Source organism: Osmia lignaria, chromosome 2 (assembly GCF_051020975.1).
Source record: "Osmia lignaria lignaria isolate PbOS001 chromosome 2, iyOsmLign1, whole genome shotgun sequence".
Taxonomy (NCBI): domain Eukaryota; kingdom Metazoa; phylum Arthropoda; class Insecta; order Hymenoptera; family Megachilidae; genus Osmia; species Osmia lignaria.
Window position 1 is genome coordinate 9,654,492 of NC_135033.1, and position 27,682 is coordinate 9,682,173.

General features: G+C 45.0%; 1 long non-coding RNA gene across 2 annotated transcripts in view; it reads right to left on the reverse strand.

Annotated features, from left to right (window-relative positions):
• LOC143305466 (uncharacterized) overlaps nucleotides 1-27,682 on the reverse strand; it is a 140,618-nt gene that overhangs the window by 38,121 nt on the left and 74,815 nt on the right. For both annotated transcript variants that reach the window (XR_013062421.1, XR_013062420.1), the window contains exon 3: nucleotides 26,963-27,035. This is a non-coding gene — a long non-coding RNA (uncharacterized LOC143305466). The remainder of the gene's footprint in view (nucleotides 1-26,962; nucleotides 27,036-27,682) is intronic.

Below are 27,682 nucleotides of genomic sequence, written 5' to 3' on the forward strand. Positions count from 1 at the left end.
CACGGAAAAAAGAGGTTGTATTTCATAAGGGGAAGGCACTCGAGGTTGAAAAAGGATAAGAAGTCAAATGCGGGGTATGAATAAAGCATTATCAGTCTCCTTTCTACTGCGAGCCTGCACTTTGACGTAAATGTACGCTTTTTACTTCATTGAGTGTCTTACATGCTAACAAGTCAGCGGAAATGGTTGCACGCTTTTACGGATTCGCGCACCAGTTCTTACCTTTAACGCGAAAACCTGTACGCGTCTGTATTTTTTCAATTTATTTATTGTCTCTACTTTCTCATCCGTCGCGGTCGATTATTCGAAAAGAAATTAACGATAGAATATTCTTTGCACTTATTATTCAATCGGAGAAACACGAATCTGTCTCGGTTACTCTATGAATTTTTTTTTTACTTTATTTCATTGCATCTCGAGTTGCATCGATCGAACTGGTTGCAGTTCGTTGCATTCATTGACTCGTTGTTTACCGGTTGAAAATGGTACACAGCGAATGGTTTCTATTTGTAAGCAACAAGTGTCTCGCTTGAATGAGAATGAATATTTAATCGAAACATCGAAAGACACGGTGCTAGCGGTTTTTATCACGAAACTACAAGCGGTAAAAACCGCTTCCCTCTTTGTTCGTCATCGGTCTCTCGGTCCGGTTCACCGAAATGCATATAGCAGCCCCGTTGCAGCTGTCGTCGTCGCGCCAACTATAAAATGCATTTTATTACGCGGCTGTAAATCACGTTTCGTTTATCGTTCGATCCATTATGCAATGATCGTAAAGTTGTTACGCGGTGCGATTTAAAATTAATACATCGACAACGCGGTACACGCCGGGGTGGCCGATGGAATTGCATAAATTTCGTTGGCAAATTAAAGGTAATTAAACCAGCCACTGATTACAGAGTGCAACTTTCCTGTAATACAACCGTGTTTACTCGTCCATTCCTCCAGGCTTCATCGTCACCGTTATTTCTCCAAAGTAAAACAACTGATGCAAAGCTTGTTTCATTTGATAAATGAACGCGTTCTTTATGCATCGGTAATAAAAACAATTCCGGAGATGATCAACGTTGCAGCCCGAGATAAAATCTCGGCGGGTATCCGTTCTAAAAAATACTGCAGCATCGGCGAAACAAAAGTGAATGGAAAGCTCGGCCGAAAATACATTTCGCAGCGGGGGATGCGTGAAAATGCCTTTCGAAATAATGAAAGATTGTCTGGCTTCGTTGTGCGATGCTCGTTTCGTTCAAATTACACAGAGTGTCTCTCGTTTTACTCCAGAAATTAATAGGTATACCTACTTTGAAAAATAAATCCCCGACCACTTTAATTACAACCGCTTAAAAACAGAAAATAATGGATGAACGTAGATTTCATTAGCGAGAACCTTCGCGAAAATCGTCGGTTAGTTTGACAAAAGTTTCTAACCGCTTGACGAGGACGCGTGGAAGAAAGACGAGATGGAAGGAAAAAGGCGAGATTAGCCCCGCCGGTATTTCCAAGGATTGGCGAAAGACGTACGGCTCGGGATGCCACGAAGAACAATTTGGCTCTGTAATTGCGACGAAGGAACAAATTGAATTCCTGTACGTACATACACTCGTGCATTCGGTCTCTTCAAAATAAACCCGCGCTCGGTGCAATCTACCTTGGCAGACTCGAACAACCTGACCGTCCGAAATCATTCGTCCTCCTTCTCGAATTAACTTCAACTCGACTGGAAACGATCAACGCAACAAGCACTGTTGCTTGCTCGATCGATGATCGGTATCGCTAATTCAGTATAATCGAATGAAACGAAACAGGAAAATAAAAGAAAATTCCATTAATTAATTATTCTGTAGTTTTGAAAGCAATTTCTATCGGAATTGATTGACAATGAGATTCTTGAATGCATATCGAACCGAATCCCTATCCCATCGCTAATCACCGATATCGATAGACGTGGAAAAATGAGAAACAAGAGGTGTAAGAGGAAGAAGACTAGCGGGTGGCATCTCTGGAGGAGAGATTCGAGGGAGAGAGGGGAGAACGAGCAGGGAGAGCAGTTTGGCCCTGTAATTACGGGCAAACGTCGGGGCCAGAAGGGACAGGGCGAAGGGGCAGCTACGAGGAACCCTATAATCTTGCTGGGACCGCCCCTTGTTTGCTTGTATAATTACCCCTTGGCCCTCCTTCGATGGGGCTCGATGGGGCTCGATGGGGCTCGATGGGGCCCGATGGGTCCCTCATCCAATCCCTCGGCCCGTTCGTCATATCGTTCGTTCCACGCTCCGGCCATAATGCCGATATCATTACCTAATGCATCGCGCATGCATTCTGTTGCATTTTCTGCTTGTATTGGTGCTGGCGTGGCCCTTCGCGATCTCTCTACCTTGCCTTTGATTTCCTTTTATTCCACTTCCCTTTGCTCATTCTTTGCTCGACGATTTCTCAGGATTGACGTAATTGGCTTATTTGCATTGTTCCGTCTGTGCATCGTTCGCGAGCAGGTCTTGGGCCTGGGAGTACTAAGCTACGATCCTCTTTACAGAGTGTTGTTGTTGTTGTTGTTGTTGTTGTTGTTGCGTCACGATGGTGTATGCGCGCACACACACACACAGAACTACTAAGAGAAGAGGGTACTCGGTGTATTGCAGCACGGCAGGCTGGATACGAGGAGAAAGCGTGATACTCGACGGACGGAAATATGGAAATTTATGCGAGAACGGTCGGATTTTACGGATCATTACGAGATGCAGCGCCGTCGGGACTGTGAGACGGTTCAACGTTATAGCGCGTCAGCTTGCCGCGAGCTTTGTTACGTGTTCGATGATTGATGACGACGTTATTTCGAGCCCGGATGATTCTTTTGTTTCGAATCAAAGGATCGTGCCTTTTTCCTTACGCGTTCTTCGATTCTTCCCTCCTCGATCGCGACAAAGGTTTCTCGAGGAGTTCGCGACCGAATTAACAGGGTCGAAGACTCAATTAGCAGACGGTTGGTAGCTGACGACGAAGAATTAGCGAAATGACTAGCAGCGCGAAATACGAGCGCGTCGCGACATCAAAGACGCAATTCCCTCCCCCTCGTACGTAATATCAGGCCGTGGTTCCTGACACCCAGGTATAAAATGGGTCGGAGCTGTTAAAACAGTAGGCGGGGAGTCTACTTCAAAAGCATACCGCGAGCGAGTGCACAAAAGTCCGCGTACTTTCACCGGGGGGTGTCTGGTTCGCCCGACCCATCGGTTCGCACCCCGTGAATTACAACCCCTTCAGGATCCGTCAGCGCCTCGTTAAAAGTCGGATGATCAGCAGAAGTCAGTGGGTTTAACCTTTCGCTACTATCCTGGCCTTTTTAAGGCGAGTAATTAATGAAAGAAAAGAAGAGAGAAATTCTGATGGGATACACCTATACTCGGTACCGTTTCAAGGGGTTCGAGAAGGGGACCAACGAAGCATCATGCACGAATTCGAAAGGGAAAAATAAAAAAATAAGAGGATCACGCGAGCGGTGACAGTGAACGATCGCGTCGATAGGGCCGCATCGATACGTCACGATCTCTCGACGAGATAGAAACGGTCCTTGATAAAATGCGCGCCTACCCTTCCACTCGAATCATATTTTCGTGCTCGACTGCCGCTCAATCTTGCACGCGATCCTAAGGACTCTTTTATGAATATACGGTGTAGGTATCCGGTAGTCTAATGACCACAGCCATAACAGAGCTATTATCGTGACCGGTGAAAGGGATTACCGATCGATCGATCCCTTCGTCCCTTAAAAGCTTGCAAACTATCGTGGAAACCTATCAGAATGGCTGGTTCTGATTTTAATAGAACTTTGTAGAAATTAGACTCATCAGACGCGTGACCTAATTTTCATTCTTTCGAGGTAGCAGGGGGTGGAAACTTTGTGTCCTGCAGGCATTTCTCCTCTGTAAAGGAGATCTTTTCTAATTAACAAATTTTGATGGATTAAAAGTCTTTTGTTCTATCGAATCTTCATAAAAATTCTACCTTTGTTTCTCAGTTATAAAAATCACAGGTATTAGTCACGGATCAGATTCGCGTATCTTTATTACCGATTCGAGTGCTTTATTTAGTATCCAGATAAATGGCATAGAGTTTAATGGTGCCGTAAAACCGTGATTAAATTATCATTTTACGGTGGATAAATGTTAATCACGCGTTGATAATTTCTAATCTCTAATTAACGATCAAATATGGGAAGACTCGTGACGAAGGATTGTGTCGCTTTCCATTCACAGTCTTCAAGGTGGCCCATAAAGCGAGAGACACAGTCATTTTACAGCCTAATATTCGTGCTGGATATTTTTATTCCCCCGTTTCTGGGCAGAGCCGTTCGGAAAAAACAAAAGGGAACTGACGAGCGGTTCGATCGTTCGCTCGGTTGATTTAGGGCCTCGCGTTGCAAACGCGCCGTATTTATTTATAAGACACCAGCCAAGAATAAAATGTTGATGGCGCGGCGTGGTGGGTAAGAGCCGTGTACAGATCGTTCGTTCTGTTCCCGTCAAAGTTTGACGGAGAAGTCGTAAAGCGTATCTCGTCATCCGTCCTCGGCTCCGTAAGACTCTGGATTATCTCTCGGCTGGTTAAAGTACGCTTGCTTCCCGAGTACATTCGCGGCTTTTTCTCCTCTGTCTACGGTATAAATTAGTGTCCCCTAATTCCCTCGTAACTACACGCGCAAAAACCGAGAGAATTATTTCTTAGCCCCGTCCTCGTTCAAAGATCCAGGGATTAACGCCGCGACGTTCCTCTTTCTTTCGAAAACTTTTTATTCACTCCCCCATCGCGTATCCGTTATCGAACGCATTAACAGTGATACCCGTGATTAGAGCGATATCCTTATCGTAGTTTTCCTAAAATTACATTGCATTCGTTTGAAAATAATAATTAATTACGCTTCATTTAGAACGCGATACAAAATCATGATTTACATCGCGATCGTTTAACGACGGTTCATGCGTATAGAAAATAATATAATAGTTAGAGCGAGGCATCTCGATCACGATTAAACGGTTTGCTAATTAAATTATATCGAGTTGATTATTACGAGTCACCGTTGAACCAGCACGCGTAATTATGCGCTGAAAGCAAGCTTTGCTGGTTGGCTTATCACGTGTGCCCAGTGATTACAGGGAACCGCATGGAAGGATGTGAAACCACTTGCTTGCCTAATAGGATCCTCCTTCTGAAATATTGCATCGTGTGAACGTTATGCGGACGTGGCGGTGTTCCAACATACACACATAGATAGACGAACAGTCTATGCTCCGAGCACCCACGCGTCACTTCTACTATGAAAAAGTGTGCCTCCGCGATGCTGACTTAACTACGATTAATTTTCCTCTTTTTTTCTCATCGATGCGACATATGATTCTCATGCTTCTCTTACGAAACCCTTTTTCTGATTTAATGTTTTCAAAACTTTCTTTAACCCATGTGCGCATCACCGAGAAATTAGAGTACACAAGGATGGTTATTTTCCAATTAAATCTTCGATCAAGCAATTTGATCGGAAATCAAAGAATTGGATCGGCGTTATCGCAAGTTGAAGAATCGCGGCGACGCACGGATGGCGATGGTTGATAAATCATCGGGAACCGTGCCGGAGCCAGCAATTTGCCAGCGTACTGTCATTACGGGGAACGGTGTGTGGCATGAATCACACACGCGATACGAATGTGTATCGAGGGGGCTGGCTCGTACAGAAACCGTCGGAAAAAGATTTAAAGTTTGAACGAGCCGAGGGTCGGCTCGATCAGCTGAGCAACAATTTGTCGTCATGTGGGCGGTTGGAATCTTACATATCCCTCGAATGCCGGCCATCCGGTGGCCGTGTTGACGACGACACGTGCGGATACCACGGTCTATGTTCACGAACCGTGCACCCATACGAACGTTACGTGGACACCGTTTATACTGGGTGATTCATAGCAGGTGGAACTATGTTTTTCCTTAATAATTTAATTAAAATTTAATTAAACGAGAGCATTGGGGAAGAATTAACTATAGCACTATTCGCGTACCAGATTTTCAATTTTTTAATTAATATCACTGCTACCCCTTTTTCGATTCTATCTACATATTTTTTGAGCCAACCTGTAGACAGAACGATTTGTCTGGACGACTCGGAGGAAACGGAGTGGCTGTCTGGCGTTGGCTTTTCGCCATACGCCCACGCACAGCCCTCCGCAGCGTTCTCCAAACATGTCCCGAACTTAGAACAACGTCGCCACGCTAATCCCACGGATGTTCGAGGAGACGCGGTTCGCATCGCGTCGGGCACGGATTCTTTAGCCTGCGTTCGCTCGCAGCTGTGCTCTCTCTGTCGTGCACTCACGCGGATTAAACGCGGACGAGAAAAACGTGGAGTTGTTGGTGCACGAGCCGGCTTTCGGAGCTTCAATCGTACAAGCGAATGATATTTTAATTAGATTGCCCTACCCTCTTCCTCTCCTACGATTCCGCTCGCTCTTCGCGTACAAGCGCGTCTGCTGTTTCTTTAAGGATATCCTTGAAGAATGTTGGGACAGAAGTTGTTGGACAGACTCCGAGCAGTGTTTCGAGGAAACGTTTTGCGGGAAAGAAAGTTGAAGTGTATTATAAGAGATTGAAACTCTTATTAAGATTTCGAAACGTTTCAAAGTATCTAAGATTCTCGAAAGTAACTTATGTATCATAGAAATATTTTTTCGAGTGTTCACTGAACTTGATCCCGTTTCTGTTAACGTTTGATTCACTCAAGAGTCGAACGAGCTAAAGTGTTCCTACGTATGGAAGATTGAATTCTCCGAGACTCGTAAACGCTTTCGAGGAGCATAAACTTGAAGGAAAAGAGAAGTTGCGTGTTTCGTTTGCGACCTGCTAATTAGATTCATCAGCAACGCTTAGCTGGGCATGCTTTTCCTTCAGACGAACGGGGAACGTTTGATATTAGAAGCGGTTAGGAATTTACTGAAATTGTCGGCATACGAAATCGTCTGACGTCTACGACTACGCACACTGACACGGAGGTTCCAATAATAATTCGTTTAGAGTTGTCTTGCCGGTTGATTCTTTCGATCAAAGGATTCCCTTTGTCGTTGAGGGACACGTTCCCTTCGGTTTATTCCGGTTGTCTCGGGGCTGGATCTATAACGAAAGCGAAGCACGGTCTTCAAAAATCGATAGCCTTAGACATCGGCAGGAAGTATTCTTGCGTCAGTCCCGGTCTTTGATATCCTCTCTACCATTTCCTTTGCCGTCTCTTTCTCTTCTTTTCAGACTTATCTGACTTATTTTCACGGATCACGGTGCCCGTTCCGCGGATAAGTCGTCTTCTTAGCCTTTTGCGTTTGTAAATCAAAAAAGAAAGGAAAAAAGTAAAATCTGGAAGTAGAAACCAAATCAGCGGTACGGAAATCCTATCTTCCTACCGGTTCATAAAATGCGAACCCGATGTGTACCGTATCCTTTCTGCCTGGCACACGTATTCCCTGGCAGAAACGTCTTTTGAAGTTTTCTTGCCGGAAAGCAGGCCAGAAGGTTTGCCATTGATTTAATGGGTGTACCTTCAGCCGCGGTTAAACACCACATCAAACCGCACCCTGCTGCTCGACTTCTTCTTCTTGCTTTCTACTTTCAGAACAAGCTTCCCTCGATAAACGACCTTTCTACGATCGTTATCGTTCCTCGAGGACTACCTCGGAATGCAGCATCTCTTTTACCGTAAAACGCATTTCCACGGACCTTGTCAAAATATCGCGAAACTCTCGTCCCTGGTCGATCATAATTTGAGTGAATGCAATCTAATTATCGCGAATGCAATAATGGACAAGCAGAGACCTTTCAGTTGACGGGAAATTAAAAAGCTGTCTAAAGGTTAAACGACCGGCTTAAAATAAAGCAGTGTATCGCGTGCAACGTTAGATAGTAGAGTTCGCCGTGGAACGATATACGCTCTGATTTTTCTTTTTCTTCGAAGATTTTCTTTTTCCCTCTTGCCCTCGTCTTTTTAACCAAAGATTAAGCTATACGTGTTCCCTGGAAATTATGTATCTCGCGTTACGCCGCTCCGCATTACAGATTCCTTTTTTCTTTTTTCTATATGTGCCTTCGTGAAACACCCCCGCAGAGTACATATTCGCGTCTTCCAGGTATTCATCGACTCCGCCGCGTGTATAATGTAAAAAATACAGTGAAACGTATTTATTATCATTACGAGCCTGAGGAACACAGAACGGCAATTATAATTAGGTCGGTAGCCGATGATAAGCCTTCTGGGAATGCGTGACTCCTGATAACGTTGGTGACATTTTTCTGTACTCACGAACCTGCCCTCGTACGTGCCACGTCAAACGAAAAGGCCATTCTTACGTTTCCCGAGAATTTATTGCCCGAGAATGTTACTGAATTCTCTAACTGGAAACCGATCTCTAAACCAGCACCGAATTCGATCGATAAGATCGTCGTTCGCGTTTGCTTTCTAAGTCGGCAGGAATCTCGGCAAGTTGTATCGAGTGCGAACGTCACGCGACTACGCGCGTTATGAATATTGACAAAAATGGCCCAGGCGTAATTTATAGCCGATTGTACCGTAGCGACGCGGTGCTCATGAATTTATTCAATAGAGAACTCGCTCCGATAATCCGCTTTATAAGTTGGCCATCATAGATGGCGACGCGTTTTATTTCGTCGCCGTTTCTACCCCTCCGATCTGTTCGAAACAATGCGGAAACACGTCGCGGCTATGTACCAACTCGTTTCCAGGAACGTATCGCGATTTATATCATCCGGTATTTAAGGGACAAATATGCATACGCGGAGTTCAGATTTTCCAGTCTTTGACAAAGAAAAGTGACGACTTTCTACAGGGATCCAGGGTAGAAGGTAGGTAAATTTCGTTCGTCCATGGACAAATTATTATTGGAGAGGTCTTTGGTCGGGGGTGAAAGGTCTGTCGTATGTTTCGCGTAAGCTCGACTGACCGTTCATTTTTTTTTTTCGTGAAAGCAACGGGCTTCCAATCAAAGACGCGTCAAGCAGCTTAACAAAGGACCGGTTATAATTCATTGCGCGTATTGGTAGCCGATTTGGCTCCGGCTTGGCCAAGCAAAGGGTTCAAAGAAGTGGGAAGGGAAAGAAAAAAAAAAAGGAGAGAAGCGAAACAGAGAAGGTCCGGATAGAAACGGGCGAGATAACAAACCGGAGAGAACTCGTGGCTCTGCCAACCTTGTGAAATATGCACCCATATATCAATGGCGTGCATATCAATTGCCACCATTGCCAACTGGCATGACTATAAAGCGAGCCAACTGGTCGGATGGTGGCGAACGAATCGAGGCGGGAGAAAAGGAAGAACCTGGGGACCTGGCTGGCTTCTACCACCTCCGTACTCCCTCGAATCTTTCGAGACCCGGCAAGCCTGTTATTCGATCGGCCTTTATTAGCCATAAATTCGATATGATACGCGAGGAATATGATAATGGCCATCAGGTCGGCCGCAATTGCCCGACGCTATTCGCGCGACCCCCTCCTCTCCGCCCTCTCGATCCTCGCGCGTTTACCTTCGACAAGCGGCAAATTACTCTTTTCAAGCGAGTTACAAGGATGCTAAATACTCGATGAGGGATCGAACAGGATCAGAAAATCGCAACGAACGTTCGCGGAGTTCGGTAAACTGTCGGAGAGGAGGTTAATTAGCATCGAGGCGACGAGCGCAGCCCTAAATAGGTTGGTACGAGTTGACGCGTAAAGAGAGGGGAGGCGGGTGAAAGGCGGCGTTGGGACACAGTATAAGCGAATGAACGAAGGAGGGAAAAGCACGGTGGGCCGAGGTAGCGAGAGGGTGAGGATGATCCGAGACGAAGGCCCGATGAAGAAGATGGAGATTTAGCCTGCCCTAGGCTTCGCTGTAGCTAATGTTACTTTTTTACAAAAGCAAGTTGGCAGCCAGTTTGCTTTTGCACGCCCGCCTCGGCCGGCTAACCCTCCTCCAGTGGGCGGAGGTTCGACTGTGCAAAATGACTTAATGAACGGTATCTTCCGCTGCTGCTCTCTAATCATTCCAGCCACTTACTTCTTGCCGTCAGCCATTTACTTTCGCAACTGCCGCTTCTTGTTCTTCTTCTTCCTCCTTCCTTTTTTTTCTCTCTCCTCCCGAGACGAGATTCGATAATTACAGGAAAATCTTGTCGGAACGCCTACGTGGATCCTAGTTAGAGGGCTGATCGCGTGCCGTTCCTCTTTCTCTTTCTTTTTCTCTATCTTTTCCTTCGGTATTCTTAGATACAGCCGATAGCTCGAAACGGTGCTACATAGTACGAAAGACAGTCTACCCATCCTCATTAATGGTTGCACGGTTTAGAAACGTTACGGCTGGGTATCGTCGAATACCATCACGATCCCTGCCTCGGATCCTGGGAAACTCGGCTATCGTCACGTCGCTCGTTAAATGATTTTCAAAGGCAGATCTCAAAGATGTTGCGGCATTATTAGTGTACCCGCTTGATATTCGAAACTCCTCGTTGCCAGATAATTTTCCCATCGTTCCCAGTCTGCGTGGTATCGAGCAAAAATTCGAATCTCTTCCGACGTTCAAATTCTACCGAGAGGATAAAAAGAACATCGCGGCGGACGTTTCTTCTCTAAATAAAACTACCCCCCCGTGTTTTTTTCCTCCGAAACGAGCAAGTGACGATATTGCGCGTCCGTTGCACACGCGTACAAATCTGCCAGACAACGAGATAGGAACATGCTCGGTAAATCTGCCTCGTTACGAGCCGTCGCTGTTTCGCTTGGCGAGATGGTATACAGTTGCAAATTGAAAGTCGGCCGTGGGCCAGGCATCTGCGAAAAAAATGCCACGGGACGATCGTCGGCAGAGGACAGACTCATAACTTATAAATTAGATTCGTGTCGTCGTCGTCGTCGTCGTCGGCGTCGGGAAGCCTCGCGTTGACGCGTCCCCGTGTAGCCCCGGGTCGCTCCGGTCCGTGCAAATATATTATGACGCCGTGGACTGCATTCTTTGCGAAATGCAATAACACCTCGCCTCACGTACATTCTCTTCGCCTTATTCTTCCTCTACGGATGCTCTCTCTTTCTCTTTGTTTATTTGTGTTCGCGTTCTACAGGGATGTTCAGGGGGTGAGCGCACACACAGACACACACACGAGCTTTTCGCACGGTAGCTGCAAACGCAGCGAGGGGAATGTATTAATATTGCATTCGAGACCATCTGGCGACACGGCGGGTTATTAAAATGTAAACTTCATTATCATTCCCCGTTGTAATTACATTTTTTTTCCCCTTTCGTTTTTCAGACGTTGTTTCTCCACCCTTTCTCCTCGTCGCACGTTTCGCGTCATGTCGGGTCCTTTCGATGAGACAGGAAGAAATGGAAATCGATGGAAATACCTTTCCTTCTGTTTTACGATCGTTTACATTTCATCGTCGCGAGACTCGTAATTACCTCGGCTTTGATGACGCGCGGCTATTGGACTAGTTTGTACTAGTTCTCAATTAGAGGAATCTCGAGTAGTTTTATAGATACAGCTTTGAGAATATTTAAATTGAAAATATAAATAACCATGCCTAACAAGTTAAAGAGTAAAGCTGATACAATCGCTGATTAAGAAAAAATGAAGTCCAACTCTATTACATCGTTACCGGTCTAATTGATCCTTAATACAAGAGGAGTCGAGAGGAAATTCTCAGCTCTTTCGGCTTCCCTTTGATTCCAATTATCACGTGGAATTGCTACGCGGCCGCGGTGGGTATTCTCTAGGAGGAATCACGAATTAATAGCGATCCCGGTCACACAAACGAACGTAATTACTTTTCTCTTTCCTCCGGCGAATATCTCTAGGTGGAAAATTACACGAAGCTTGCGTTTCTCGCTACCTTCTCTGGGTCAGGCCAGACTCGAAATTAACCACTTTTAGCGCGGCAGGCGAATTGTTGTTAATTAATTCAGGCAGAAAGCAGGGGAATATGGGGATCGGTGTCGGAGCAATCACGTTCGTCAACAAAGAGGCCGGCAATTAATTAACCAAAGTGGCCTCAGCTACCGGGGCGGGGTGGAGGGAGGCATTGTTGCTGCTCCTGTAGCCGGGCCATTGTTGGATGCAGGGCAGTTCGCGTCCACCTGAAACCGTGTCCTTGTTTCCACGTCCTTGCGCCAATACCAACTTCCTGGCCCCGGGTACCCTCGGCGACGGTCTTTCCACCGTTCCGTAAAGCATTGTTAACCGCGCATTGTAAGCGCCGCTATCAATTACCATTCGCGATTTATCGCCGTCGTAAAAGCGACGTTTTACGGGCTGGATGCTGACCGATTATCGGGACCGATCGATCGATCGTAAAAGGGCCAATTTGTGCCCAATTAACCGACCCGATTGCTCGATCCTCCGATTGTTACCAAACGGGCACTGTTTTCTTACGCTCCTACCATCGCACATTCATCGATGTTTATCGATTAATAAAATATTTTATAATGATCCTTTTACATTTACCGAATATACGGAGTTCGAACAAAAGCTTTGGGCCTCGAGTTTACAATCCCACGAGATTCGAGTCAAGGATTCAGCGGGTTTAACTTGGGCCCCGATTGTCGAACCGATTTTGGCCAAGGAACCGACGCACCCTGGAATAAATACGAATAAACGAGCCGGGACTCGCGTTATCCGCTTGCATAACGAACACGAGGCTGAACGCGGCGACGATAAAAGCTATCGTGCGCACGTTTTGCAAACAATAGCTTCGTCGCCTTCTTCGGCTGGTATGGCAGAAATTGCAACTGTGCCCGGCCAACAATACGGAAACTCAGTTTGCCAACTTTGTCTTCCAGTTAACTTCGTCCACGATCCAACCTTTCGTCGAAAACTACCCCTATCGCGACCGGTCGAAATCAAATTGTCCAGGCAACTGGATCGTCCGTTCGCTGTACTTTGCCTAACCAATTTTATCCATGAAATTTAGATATCGAGTGACTCTCGTTTATTAACAATTGAATATCTACAGAACTGGTGATTCGTGGATCGAATCGATCGTAATTAACGTAATATTATCGACAATTTCATTAGAAAGAAGTAAAGCGGTTAAAGAACGGTAAATCAAAAGGACGCGACGTTGCGAGGACGTTCTCTATGCATCCGACAGATTCAGTCGGACCGGTAACCGTTCAACATCCAATTCGAAATCCGGTCAACTGAAAAATTCATATCCGAGCTATTAACGATCCGGAAACTGAATATGTCATATTGGCCTTCTGCGTCACGCGTGAAACGCAGGACGGGAAACAAATCGAGTCGAATACAAATACACTCGTAAAATAAAAGGGAGACAGGGGTGGGTGTGTGTGTGTGTTCGATGTCGATCGTTTTGTATTCCTCGTACATCGCAAAGTGGACCGTGAACCATTCGTATTATTCGCGAAAATATCGTTGCCGACAGAAGAGATACTTATTTACGTTGCAGCTAATAATTTTGTTAATTGTCGCGCGACGAACTGACGAGCGAGCGTGAATCACCCTCGAGTGTAAAGGGTTAATAGTGACGTCGTTTACGGCGCGATATTAATACTTTCGCGATGACTGGGCGCTTATTGTCACCCACCGAGCGTTTTCTACGCCCTCGAGAACACGAGGGTGCGATCGAACGATCGCAGCCGCAATAACAACGATCTTATTCGCGTGAAAAACAATCCAGTGTCTTAAGGTGATTTATTGCATTCAGGGAACAGGTATGTCGCTCCATTGATCGATACCGATTTTCCATGCATAAAAATCGTTCGTTCCATTTTCGCGGGAGGTCGAAGGCGCGCCGTGGTTGCGATCGTCGTTATCTTAGCATACGATTCGCGCGGACAATCGGTGATCAAGCAGAGTCTCGAGTAAATATAACTGGCCTTCGAGCTATCCGAGCGAATAACAATAAGCTTCGATTACCGCTGACGAAACGGGATCTATGCTAATCGAGCAAGCGTACCCGTGGATCGTGCGTAATAATTTCCGTTTCGCGGTTCGTTTTTGCCGGGGCACGATCAAAAACGATGCTGTTCGCTTAACCGGAACGCGATGAAACAACATTCTTTTTTAACGGCCTGTAAAATTCATTTCGAGCAGAATTTGTTTGCCGCTGTAACGTTTGCTGGGTCATTTGTTCTCGCGTAAAGTTGCGTTTCCCGCGAACTACCGGGCCGAGAATTCAGCTGTATCTGTTTGTCCGTGAAAAGTTAAATTTCTTTTCGTATACAAACTTATGAAAATTCATTTCTTTTTTTTTAGGTTCATCTAATCCACCGATCGATCTTCTGAAATATCCAATGTATCTATTTCCAGTAGATTTATAGGGAAAAGTTAGTTTCACCGACCGTTCGTCCCTCATTTAAAAAACATATCGATGTCTTTTCGACCTTTCACGAAAGAAAATCTTAAATTTTTCACCTGCTCTCGGAGTGTCGAGTATCCTTTAACCCATCTCAAGAATTTCATTTCGGCTACCCGTGTCCTACTTTGATCCCTTCTCAATTGTTCCACACGTTCCAGAGAAGTTAGCTCGCTACGCGATATTCTTTGAAAAACGTTTTCACAATGATTTTCCCTCGAGAAGAAACATTCTTGATTAACTCGTTTATCAATTAACGATAAATTGGTAGCATTAGCGCGAGCGTCGAGTGTGTTGCCGCGTGATCCACGTCGATAACAATAATCTCGGATTATCGTCGACAGAACGCCATCCGCGCTAATCGGCTGCGTACACGTAGCGAGAGTTTAAAACCGCCATGCAGAGGATTATGCATCATTTCTGGCTCTGTTCCCCGGATTCGATCCTCTTTTGCCCTGATTTCACTTTGTTCCAGGTCAAACCTATCGAACGACACCGGGTCAAGGTCGAGCCACGAAAGAGTTCTCTTTCGCTGCGACATTCTATTTCGCGACGATTAGAAGAATTCCCTTTTCCAAGGCAGCGAATAAAGTTTATCTTTAACTTGAAATTGCGGTCCCTCGTCATCGATTCCGCGAATCGTGTTTTCGCCAAAGGAAGGCAACAACGATCGCATTCATCGTATCAAACGCACAGTCACTATGATTCTCCGTTGAAAATCGTCAACCGTTCATTGAGCGTCGAGGCCATTCTTTAACGCGTCGATTCATTCCGAGCCCGTTCACAATTCGCTGGTACTACACCTTTAGAATCGTCGTAGGTGCTCGTTTCAAAGATCATTTTACGGAATTCAGGTGACTCGGGCACAGGAGCGTCGAGTTGTATTCCGCTCCATGCTCCGAGGATTAAATGCAATTTGTAGGAAATCTGGTATGCGGAATTTGACCGACTCCCCGCTAAATTTCTGACATACCGTTTCGTTCCTCTGTTTGAAAAAAAAAAAAAAAATATATATATATATATAGAAAACCGCGATCGCGATCGAAAAGGACGATAACGTGGCTCGAATTCAGACCGGAACACGATTAGTCGCGTTTGATTGACAGTCGATGGCGAACCGGTTTTCGATAAAGTCGCTAATGAAATTTCCTTTGAACTTTGTTAACCGCTTGGCCAACAGAGAACACGCGTTATGATTTATACAGTGGCCCTGTTTTTGCCCGGTATTCGCTGCGACATTAGTTAGCAAAGCGTAGAGAGGTGACGTTGCGCAAGCGTCAATTAAGAGGCTCGATGGTTGGAGAGCGATAAGCGGTGGATAGATCGATCGCACGATTTCTGCACTTGCATGTTCCGCTTTATTCGTATTTATAACGTTGCCCGTTCATTGTCGAGAACAATGGGCTTACCGGTTGGTCGTAGATGAAGGATCGAAAGGATCGTGGCTCGGGACACTTTGCGGTTCACTGAACGTCGCGTCGTCTTTGTCGCGTTCGGTAGCGAGGAACGTAGGATAAAGAAGAAGGAAATATCATTTCGACGATGAAAGTGTAGAGGGGAACAAATCGTTTCGTTGTTGCACCGATTTTTCGGAGTAATCTCGGTGTAATTGCGTCCACGATCGGTAGAACGAGAACCGAGCGAAACGGTTTTGCTTGTCGGACAGTTAAATGGCTCGGGTAATTTGAAATGAAACGTTTGCCAGAGGTGAAATTACGGAATCGTGTTGCATAATTCTGCCTCGTTAGAAACGATATCGTCAGGTGTTCAGGAAATTGAAGCATTGAACCTACTTTCAGAATTTTTCTACGCCAATTACAGCCAGTTAGAGAATATAAGCATTACTATGCAGCTATTCGAGACTCGAAACGACTAAAGAATTTCTTTCAGTCTCTTTTCAAATGAGCTTTAACTAAAATATAAAAAAAAGGACCTGCACACTATTTTATCGCTCATCAAGATATTTCAACGAATATGGGGCTCTTGCAATTTCCAATACCGCTTCGAGTACAATAGGACCTCCATTACCCCGCATTAACCCATTTTCCTTCCATCCTTCTCGTTCGATGACATTGCATTTGACATTTTTTTCCTCGCGTTCATTTCCGACTGGCGCACTGGCTTCTTATAGTTCACGCGTGTATCTCTATCGAAACGAGCGACTTTTTAAATTCCAACAGATTCGATTCGTCTCGATTTGCTCGCGACTCCATTTATCCGTCGATAAAAACGTCCAAGGTAACCCGATAGATCGGAGGACTTAATCGGTCCGGCAAGAATGGACAGGTGGATGTTGGGAAATCGCCAACGACAAAAAGTGTTTATCGCGACCAGGGGGTCGAGGGGACGTTTATATCGACAACGCGATACTTCTCGCCGGGACCATTAGTGGGCAAGGTCGGAACGGCGCAAACACTCGTCGATAGCAAGAAAGCTCGCGAAACGGTATAATAGCGATCGAGAAAGGAGGATGATGGAAAAAAGCGTTGTACGAATGGGAAGGGTGGAGCAAGGATGGCGAGGGTGCGCTACGTCAAACTAAAGCGAAGGATGAGAGCGTTCGGTCAAGATAGGTGGGAGGGAAAAAAAAAAGGAAAGAGGGTTATTTGCTGGATGCCGGTGCAACACCACCGAGCCGATATTAAACCCACATGATTTACAAGCGTGAAATTTGATTCGCTGGCGAGGAAACAACAGGCAATAATCAATTTCTCGGGCCAACAAAAGATATGGCGTTTCATTATAAATTATTGGCAGCCCGTAACCCAAGGCGGATACAACGCGGATCCGGCAGAAATGTTCCTCCCGATCCGCTTGCCGAACATGAATTGTGATATTCGCGATGGAAAGCGCTCCTCGCGTGCGATCCGTTGCCTGCTACTTACGTCAATCCTCCTGCCAATTCGATTTCTTTACCAATCTATTCGACGATAACAGAATTTTTTAATTAAATTAATACCGCAACGACGCTCGCGTCTTCGCTAGAATCATCGATGCGGTTAAACTGTGTCGCCGTAAAAGAAGGAAAGAAACGTCGAAAGCTTGTATGTAGACGCAGATAAAATGAAGAGAGGACAAAAAGGGGCATAGTTCGGTCCTCGAAGGTTGTCGGAAACACCTTTATAAGTGGGACTTTACACCGGGCCACTAAAGATAAGCCGAGAACCCGGTCGATGATGTATGTTTGAGAAATGCAAGCGGGGAGGAATTAAGATTTACAACGAACCGTATAACCATTGTAGCTGTTTCGGTCTCCCTTTCGAACACGCGCTTCAACTAGGCTGACAAGAATTTTAAGGAGAGATCCCATTCGACTTGCTCGGAACATAATAAAGCTCGTTTGCCCGTCGCGGTCGTAAATATTTATCGGTGGGGAAAAGAGTTACACAACGGGGAGAAAACGGTTTTATTTACTCTGTGGCAGCGCCAAGTTGCAAACGCGCCACGATTTACGGCCGTTCGCCACGATAATTCCTCCCCAACTATACCTTCTGACGAGCTCGAGAGATTTCGCTAACTATTATGCCACCCGTCGACCATAACGCACGCTTTTCTCCCTTGCAGAATCCTGCAACTTCTTCACGGGCAATCACTTCGACGCACTTTTGTTAATATCGAACTTTTTCATCCCTCCTCGATCTTTTATAGCCACCAATTTATATCCGAAAAGCAATAACCTCGTTGGAAGTGAATTTTTCTACAGTATACACGATAATTTTCATCCCCTTCGACTTCTCTTCAACATCTCGCTCGATTAGCTTGTTAGAGCGAAAAGTTGAGGCAAGTTCCTCGAATCGGCGAGAGGAAACGAAAAGCAGGGCGATCGTATCGGCGATAATCGGCGGAGGAAAATGCGAGGGAAACAAGGGGCGTGACGGTAAGCGTGCCAAGGTGATTCTCATTCCGTCCCGGGTTTCGCGTATGCGTCAGAAGAGAGACGGAATGGAAATGGATGGAGAACGCGGAGGTATATCGCAGGTAGAAGGTAGACGAGAGGGCCAGGGGATCGTGTCAGAGCAGGCTCGTTAAACGGGCTAAAGCGTTTACAGTGGCTGTGTTTCACCGGCCAGCAATGTGAAACAGTTACACAATTATCGAAAAACCATTAGGCCGGCATTGGCCGGTGACGGGGTGGCTCGTACGAGCGAGATGGTTCGAAGCTGATGCACCCGGGTTAGAGAAAGATGCTACCATTTCCATCGGCGTTCTGGTAAGCAGACGAACCCGTGATTTATAACTCCGGCTCCTCGTAAATATACGCGCGACGATATATCTTTCGGACTTGTCGCGAGAGGGCAAGCGCGCTTTTCGAACCGAGACTTCCTTTTCTCTCGATTTTCTTTTATTTCCTATCCGCTTGTCTTGTCTCTTTCGCGGAGCCGATCGCGCGATGACTTACACGCCGGAACGCGAGGAACGCGAGAACCGAACCGATCCGATCCGATCGAGTTTACGATCATCGTAAAATAAATCAATAGACTTCGAAGCTCTCGAAGCTGATCGAATCGACGATTATGCCGTTCTGTATCTCCTTTCTTTCGTTTGCACTTGGTAACTTTACATATTGGTTGCGTTATATTATCAAGAATTGTACCGTCGCGAGACTTCCTAATGGAAAGTTTTCCCTGGGCACGTAAAACACTAGCTGGTCCTTTTGCTTTTCCGTCTCGCTCCTCATCGGTTGGCGATCGAAAATCAAGGGAGAGGAAGGAAACTGGTGGCTTTCGCAATTTCACCAACGAGCAGATTGAAGGCGAGTGCACGCGCTGCAACTTTCCCTCGGGGACTTCGTTGAAAGTTATTGCATCGCCGGGCAACATTATCAAATTGAATTTAGCCTGTTCACGAATACGAATAACGAGCTGCTTTCGTAATTTGTTCATTCGCTTCCTCCTCGCTTTTTCTTCCTTTGAATATTTAACGAGACATTAGTCGACCTCGTCAAATCGTTCGCGTTTAATTAACCGTTCGATGATACATAATTTAAGAAAAAGAAGCGTGTCACACACTTTGTTTTAAGCGAGTACACTGATTCGAAACGTCTCGGTCAGGAATAATCTGCGACTGGCAGCTTTTGTCGTAAAATTCCCTTTGTCTTTAACAAAGCTTCCTCTATTACAGTAGAGTGTGCATAGCCGATGACCGATTTACGGAACTGACAAAGTCTCCTCTACAACCTTCAACTCTTCGTCTTCTTTGATCGTTAGAAGCGAGAAGCACGACGGCGTCTATTGGTCCGAATGGCATGAGGATGATTGATGGCGAATCGCGAAGACTTCTTGTCCCCTGTTTGTTCTTCTTATCCAACTTCCTTCGCGATAGAAAGTTACTTGTCATTGGCGAACGAATTTCGGGAAGCAATTTAACGGGTAGCTTCTTCGAATCCGTTGTTCGATCGCTTCATGTATCCAGAACGATGACTAACCGGCGAGTTTTCCAGGCTTATCCGCGGAACGAGAGTTTCTCTTTCGAAAGGAAACTGACGGAGGATTCAATTCGACGCGAATTAGCATTTTGTCGGTGTCGCTTTCGCGGCGCGTGACGGGAATAAAGGATGTTCCGCGTGAATTACAGGGAACGACGACTGTTTTTACGCGGATCGACGTAGCACCGGCGTACGAGCTGTCGGTAATTGACATTGTCATCGCCAGCGTGCTATCGGCTCGTCGTTTCAACGAAGAAACAGGGAGATAACGTCCGGAGACGTTGTTCCGAGCGAGGAGACGCGTGAAGCGTATCGGAAAGGTAGATAAGGGAGAGTTAGAAAAAGGGTAAAAAATCGTGTTAATTCTATTTAAAAACAGCTATCTTAAATTGAAAGAACAATGCCTGATAATTGAAGAAAGAAAAACGTAGCCGTCGATATTAGCCGAGGATAATTTAATAAAAAGGGTATCGCTCGTCGATTAAAGAGGATCGTCGATGTAAAACGATGTTGCGTAAACGTTCGGTGTTATTTAACGCGAGTGTTGCGCAAGGTGGTTGTAAAAGACAATATCGCGGGAAGTTCGCAAAGCTTGTTATTTCTACGCAGTCTCACTGTATTTCCCTTCATTTGAAGTCGTTAGTGTCGAGCCATAAAACGCGCCACCGCATACCTGTACGCTGGCCACCCTATATACCTTCCTTAATCTCTTTTCCCGTTATCAGAGCTGCATATTTAATGCACTTAGAAACCTAGCTCTGTATTCATAACTTGCTGTTAGCGCTGATAGTGGCTGGTACAGGCCACGTAAAAAGCATTAGAAAGTTAAGAGAGGTACTAAAAGAGAGTTTCGACTACAACCGGCCCCGAAGGCTAACTTAAAATCATCATATTTTTTGCCAAAGCTCGAACCATTAATCTTTGCCTACGAATAATCTTATTACTCCGCTACGGCTAACTTTGTTGCGACGAAAAAGCTTTCCTTCTTTTTCTTTTCATCCAAAGGAAGAATATTCCCTTCGCCAATTACACTTTTCTACATTAATATCGCTCCACGGTTGATGCTCGATAGAATTTAAAAAATACTTCCCTACGAATCGTAGCGAGGCTGGCAACTTACCGAACAACGTTGAAAGAACGAAAACGAGAAGGTACGCGTCGATTTTCCACGCTTCGCGAACTTCTAAGACGCTGCCTGTTATGGAATTTATGTTGTACTCCAACTCGTTAGAGCGTATAAGGGTGCGGATAATTGATGCGCATTATAAACGAGACCTTGCTAACGTTACGCGTAATGACTTCATTCATCCTTTACGTAAAAACTTATCCTCGTTTCGTTGAATCTGAATGAGTGTCGCGCGATATGCCCGACAACGAACGACACGTGCTGCTTGCACCGTGTGTCGAGATGAGAATAGATCCCGTTTAAAAGGGCGCGATGTAAATAAGAAACAAAGGCCAGCGTTGTTCGTGAAAGTAGGTGAAAATTGTCAACGCCTAGATACGTTGCGTTGGCGGAGAAAATAAAATAACAGAAGGGAATATCGAAGGGATGGACGAGCGTGGACTCTGGTGGATAATGAAATTCGTAACGGCTCGTCGTGCTGGAAACGAAACGGAATTCCGTAACACGTTCGCGCGACTGTATCTACGCGTAGAACTGTTTCAAGTTTTATCGAAACGTTGCAGGGTGGAAAAGTTTTCAAAACACTCGGCAGGCTGTTCCTAACGCGTCGAGGAAGAGACCGGGAGGAACTTCGATTACCAACTTCCAAAGTTCACGAATGCAACATTTCCTCGCGATATTACCTGCGAAATTATCAGCCAAGATCGACACCTGCTGGTATATTGATTTTTTAATGTAACGTTTCCCTCGTTACACCGAAATCTCCTTTCATTCCGAAGTAGAACTGTCTACCGAGAGAACTGATTAAAAGTCACACTTTTGGGACTGGTGAATACGGTTTTCAAGCTTTAACCCAGATCTGGGGGGAAAAAAGAACGTCGTTTTAATTATGACATCGAATGTTTTACCTGTCAGGGAGGGACTATTGTCGGAAAGTGGAAAAAGAAGGGCGAGGATTCTTTCGGAGAATCTATAGAAAAATTACCCTGAAATTCTATAAATTTCACATTTTTATAGACGTTACGTGGCCGAGCGATGAATTAAAAGAGAGAGATCGAATTATATGTATAGCAGGTAAACTCGGTAAATTCATCAATTTCCAGGATGATTAACAGCGATAAAGTCGGTTCTTTGGAATCGTTCTCGCGGATTCACGTGCGAACGTAACTAAATCACCGATATTGCTTCCGATCGAACGGCTCCCGATGTACCGTGAATTAAAAAGCTTTAATTCTTCTTTGATCGAGCTTCGACGTTTCTTTTCTTCCTCTTCTCGCGCGTTGCTTTCGTTTGCCAGCGATCGGATAAAAACGAAGAAGAAAAAAGAAAATAAAGAAAGAGAAACGAGGGAAAGGTGGGAAAGAACGGGACGTTTGAAGCTCGCGATCCGAAAGACGGCGAAACGCAGGGGTGTTCGTGTGCGAACGGTTTGTTCGGTCAACTTAAAACTGATAGCTTGATATCCGCGCGGCTGGTTAGAGAGGGTAGAAAGACGAGAAAGCAGCTACATACTTTAAAGGTAGCACGCTCGATATTAATGGCCGTTTCCACGAGTGCGACGTAACCGGGCAGCCGGATCGCCATAATTTCGCGAAATTGCTCGCTCCCGGCACGTTTATAACGCCAACGACCACGTAACCCGAGACCACGTATCCCCCTCGTAGCTTCGCGATAAAGTTGAAACGATTAAAAATGAACGGTGACGACTTTATTTTCAGCCGTACGAAAGGCACCGCTCGTCAGGCAATTAGGAAAATTAGAATCGCATGCGAATTCGCGTCAATTCGAATCTCGTGCACCCTCTCCCCTAACGAGCCATCGTTTCGAAACGATTTCGTTTAAACTTATTATACCTCATTTCGCTGTTTAAGAATAACCGATACAATTATGACCGATTTAGATGGAGAATTTCAACAAGTTATCTTCGCTTCCGTTCATAAAGTGTACGTTTAGTATTGCTTTAAGAACCGATTGCCTGGTTTTCGAAGTATAAATTATTGAAAAATTCAATTTGCGCGAAATGGGAGCTGCGGGATCGTTGCGAACAAAGTGGTCAAGGCAAAACATAGCCTCATTGTCTCCGACGGTGATGCATTGAAGCTAGGTAATTGTGCACTTTGTTGTCGTTATTAATAATTGAGAATGTTTATTGAACGTCGTAAACGAGGGAAGAGCATTAAATATTTGATATTGAAAAATAAAGTGGGATTTGAAAACTCGCCGGTTAGCTCTCGACGCTAGGGAAACTCATCCTACCGGTTCTTTCAACGGGCTTTTGTAGCATTACAGCCAAAGGAATTATCATTATAGCGAAAGGATATTCAATTAACTTTCGTAATTCGCTGTAAAGCAGCTTAATTTGTTCTACGTTTAATAAAAGTCCATTTCCCGGCCGAGTAATTGGCGAATTAACGTGGCCTCACCGTGTACCCTGCGTCCTTTTTACTGCTGTTTCGACGTTTGATCAACATCGCGATTAATTTCATCACCGATTTAATATCCCATTAATCCGACGTACATCTTAATATTATCAGCTGCGGATGCTGAACGAACCTTTCCCATCCGACTGTGTTCCAATTGAAAATTATTAAAGCGATGCTTTCAAACAGTATTCAAGAAGCGATTGTTCTTATTCCCGCTAATTGCTACGTTTTCCTCCTCGAATCGATCGAATTTGAGAACGTCCTTTCAACTTCTCCTTAATTTAATATTTTAGAAGAGGGCGAACTCTCTGAAATATCCCGCCAATTTACAAGGTAAAAACCTTTTGCGTTATTCGTTGATTTCGATCGTAGCAGGTGAAAAGAAGGCGAGACGCGAGATTGTCCTGGAAATTCAATTTTGATGTCAAATAAATCACAAACAGCATGAGGAGGGAGAGAAAAAAAAAAAAAGAATCGCCGAAAGCTCGTATCGGTTCGAACGAATTTCCTGCCGGAAGGAGAACAAACGCTTACATCGATCGAAATCTCTTTCGATTTTGTTCACCTTAACGTTGTTATCGCGCGGCGGCCGGTGGCGTCGTTAAAAAATCTATCGAACCGATGAAAATTCGGGAAATCGTGCAAGCAGCCGGTACGAAACGGTGAAAATTCACGGCACGCACCGGCCTGAAAACCGTACTTTATTCGGATTGATAAACGGCACCGCAAATTTAATTAGAATGGTCCCGCGAGCTTGCTGGTCGGTGTAATTTCAAGTAAAAATTATGCGGAAAAGCGCGCCGGCGAATTCAAATTACGAAACCTCTAACCAGCTAGAAATTCGTCAAAAATGCACGCGAAATGTGCGCAATAACATTTTCACTTTTTTTTAATCGTTTTTTCTTTTTTTTTTTATTCGACGATAACCGAGTTATTTAATTCAATATATCGCGGCTGTCATCCTCTCGATTCGATTTACTTTTCAGATTCAATTTCGAGAATCGTCGCCCGCAGCGTAGTTCTCTTTTGTCACGGGCGAACGAAATTCGAGCGGGGCAAACTTTCGACAGACGAATTATAATTGTATCGATGAGTTGAAGAACGGTGCCGGCCGAAATGTGGCCTATCTCAATTTTCGAAATTGAACGCAAAACGCGTGGAACTTGCCGTTTTAATTTCTCGAATCATCACTGCGCGATTCGATCGCGTTAATAGATTAAAATGTCGCGGCGGGTAAACGCGTTTTATAAGTTTGCCTGTTTGGCACGCTTCTCGGATTTACCGCGTGCGGTTGGCGATATCCGGCTGGGATAGAAAGAGAGAAGCGTAGGGGACGAAGGGAAAGAGAACGGTGGCGGAAATTTAATCCAGAGTTTGCGACTTTCGCGTTAAATGATATTCGGCCGAAATGAAATTTGCCGCGGGAAACGTTTCTATCAGATGTTACACGGTCGTCCCCGTTTTTCCTCGCGTTCGCAACCATCGTCCGCGATTTTAGCGGAATTACAGCGGGAATCGCGATTATCCAATCCGCGTTAATTAATACGAGAACGAAAAACGAATATCGTTTTGCATGGCGCATTAAACGAAAGGACAAAGAGATATCCGGTAACAACGCGCGTCAAAATTATGGAATTTCTATGACGCAAAGCGCTTAACATGGATAATTAGATAATTAATTCTTTTGAACTGATAGACGTTACCTATAATTAATATTTGATACATTATTACTAACGAATAGCTTCGATTTGGCTTGGAAGTAAATTAAGCGGATGGTTTCATTCGTCACAGTGAACGCTCTTAAAATTTCCGGGATGAATATGAAAAATTGTTAAAATAACGAGGAACCGCGCAAAAAATTAATAAAACATTTTTAAAATATTCGAGAATTGAAACAGATTTCTCGCTTCTCCATGCAAAAACAATCATTTCAATCTTTCGGATAACGAAATATTCTTTAATCAGCAGGTGACTTTGACGAACGTTAATAATTAATACCTACTAAATAACGAATGTCTTAAATAACTTCATTTATACCTGTCGGCACTGATCAAATTTTCAATCTGAATATAAAAATTCTTGAGCCGGATACTTTTAATCGCAACAATTTCAATAATAACCAATTCCTTAACCTAGTAATACCAGCTTGTTCTTTTCGAAACTTTTCATCGATAAACCATCGCAATGGTTCGCGAAGAGGTGTATCGTGACGCGATTACGCGCAAATTGTCCGCGTATCCGTACAGAGAAGAAAGAGAACCGAAGTCTTTATTGTAATCGAGCGACGAAGAGATAAACGAGGCTCGCAGCAAAGTTTTCCGCCCCCTTTCCATCCGAAAGCAAACGGAGGAACCTGGCTGATATACAGTGGCTCTCAGCAAATTAAATGAGGGTGGTTTGCAGTGCTGACACGTACACTCGTTCGTCACACCCTAACCACAGGGTAGCCGTCTCACTTACGTTGCACAGACTTGCCCCCACCGACTGGCAAAATTGAACTGCAACATCGATGATAATGGCCAGGCATACTTCAGCCCCTTTCCAGCCGAAAAGAGAGCATCCAAAGCGGATCTCCACCGCCACCACCACCGGCATCATGATCTAACCGGTTCTCCGAACGTGAGCCGCTTTAAAAGTCCATCTGCCGGTCCTTGCTCCGTTTACATCCTCTTTAATTCACGTCTATACCTAATTTATGGCCATAGCGACGTACCTTTGGCTGATAACTCTGTTTCTTAACCCTTTGAAACCCCAGTTAGTCGCAGAAGTGTTGGAAATTTGAACTTTGAAAAATTCTTTGTCTACATTTTTTCTATTTTCAACACCCCTTCAACCCCTGAAAGTTAGACTCGATCGTCGATCGGTTTCATACGAGATCGACAACGAACCTTGCGATTTCCTTTTCGAATCTGTTGCAACGAGGCGATAAACGGCGTTACAGTTTTCTGCGTTCGACAACCGAGCACGGTTATAGTTCAATAAAATATTGTAATTGGGCCGCGGCCAGCCGGATCAATACTCTCTCTCCCCCGCCACGTTACTGACCTTTTTGCCTTGCTACCGCGTTTACAAAGTTTTTATCATCCGACCGTTGCCGTTTCGTCGCCGTCGACTCGCGATTTTCATTGCGGTTACTTCCTGCCAGCTGAAACGGAAACGCGCCCCCCCTCGGCTACCTTCTGGGTCGAGTGTCTTTATAATTAACGCTTCTCTAAGCATCAAGCAGAATATTGTTCAGAAAAATCACCGGTGTTTAATCTGTTTCGAGCCTCTGTACCTTTCGCGCAAACAAACCCCTTTTTTCCGGGGATTACTTAAAAACCGGTCTCTTTTGGGGTAGCCAGCCGGAAAAGCTGCTTTGAAATTTTCGTTAGGAAAAAAGTTAGCCGGCCGGTCTTTTTCACCGTATTGCCTGGTGAAACACGTTTGAAGGAGTTGCATTTCGCCGGACGGCGCGGTGCAATTGCAAAGTCAAACAAGAGGTTCGCGATATAGACGGAATAGCAGGGTTATAAACCCTACGGTTGGGCACAGCTTGGGTTACTGCTTCTGTACCGCGTTAAATTACTTCGAAGAGAGACTGGTATTCTTGAAGATTTCATGACTTACCCAGTTTGTAGAGGCACGTGTCGTCTGTGATCGATAAGCGTTTGGAAGAATGCCCAGTTTACATCCAGTTAATCTGAAACACAAAACGTCTGTTTGGTTAGTCCTTATTAAGAAAAATTTTGGAAGTACCTAAGTACCACGGTTACCGAGGGTTTGCAATCTACAAATTAAAAGAGTGGAAATTGCTACTGAAGTTAATGAAAAATAAAAAAGGAAAGATGGAATGCTGCTTTCATAGGAAAGGCAAGAACCACCACGGTTCAGATGGTATCTCGGCCTTTTCCCTTGGACCTGCGTATGCCCTCGGAAAACCCTTCAACTACGAATTAACGGGGAAACTCGTTGAACTCCGTCATCCAGCGGCGCTGGAAACGAGAATGCATGGGCAAATAAGCGAGAAGTCTTAACGCATGCGGTCGGCTGCGGACCGGTCGCGATACCGTTTATTAGATTCTTAAGTGCGTCGAGGGAGAAGTTTCGAGCGTTTCCGGCCGGAAGCTGTGCTTTTGATAAGCGCTATTCTGGCCCGGTTCGACGGTAACCGGTACGTATCAGGGGGGTGCAAGCGCTAGCGAATCCCTTCGGACTTACAGATACCACGCTCTTCCCACTTTGACAATATAGCTTAAGATATTTTGCAAAATATTCCACCTTTCTTACACGAGAAATTTAACTATATTTTTTATCTTAGTTTCAAACTACCAAGGGTTGAAAATCTGT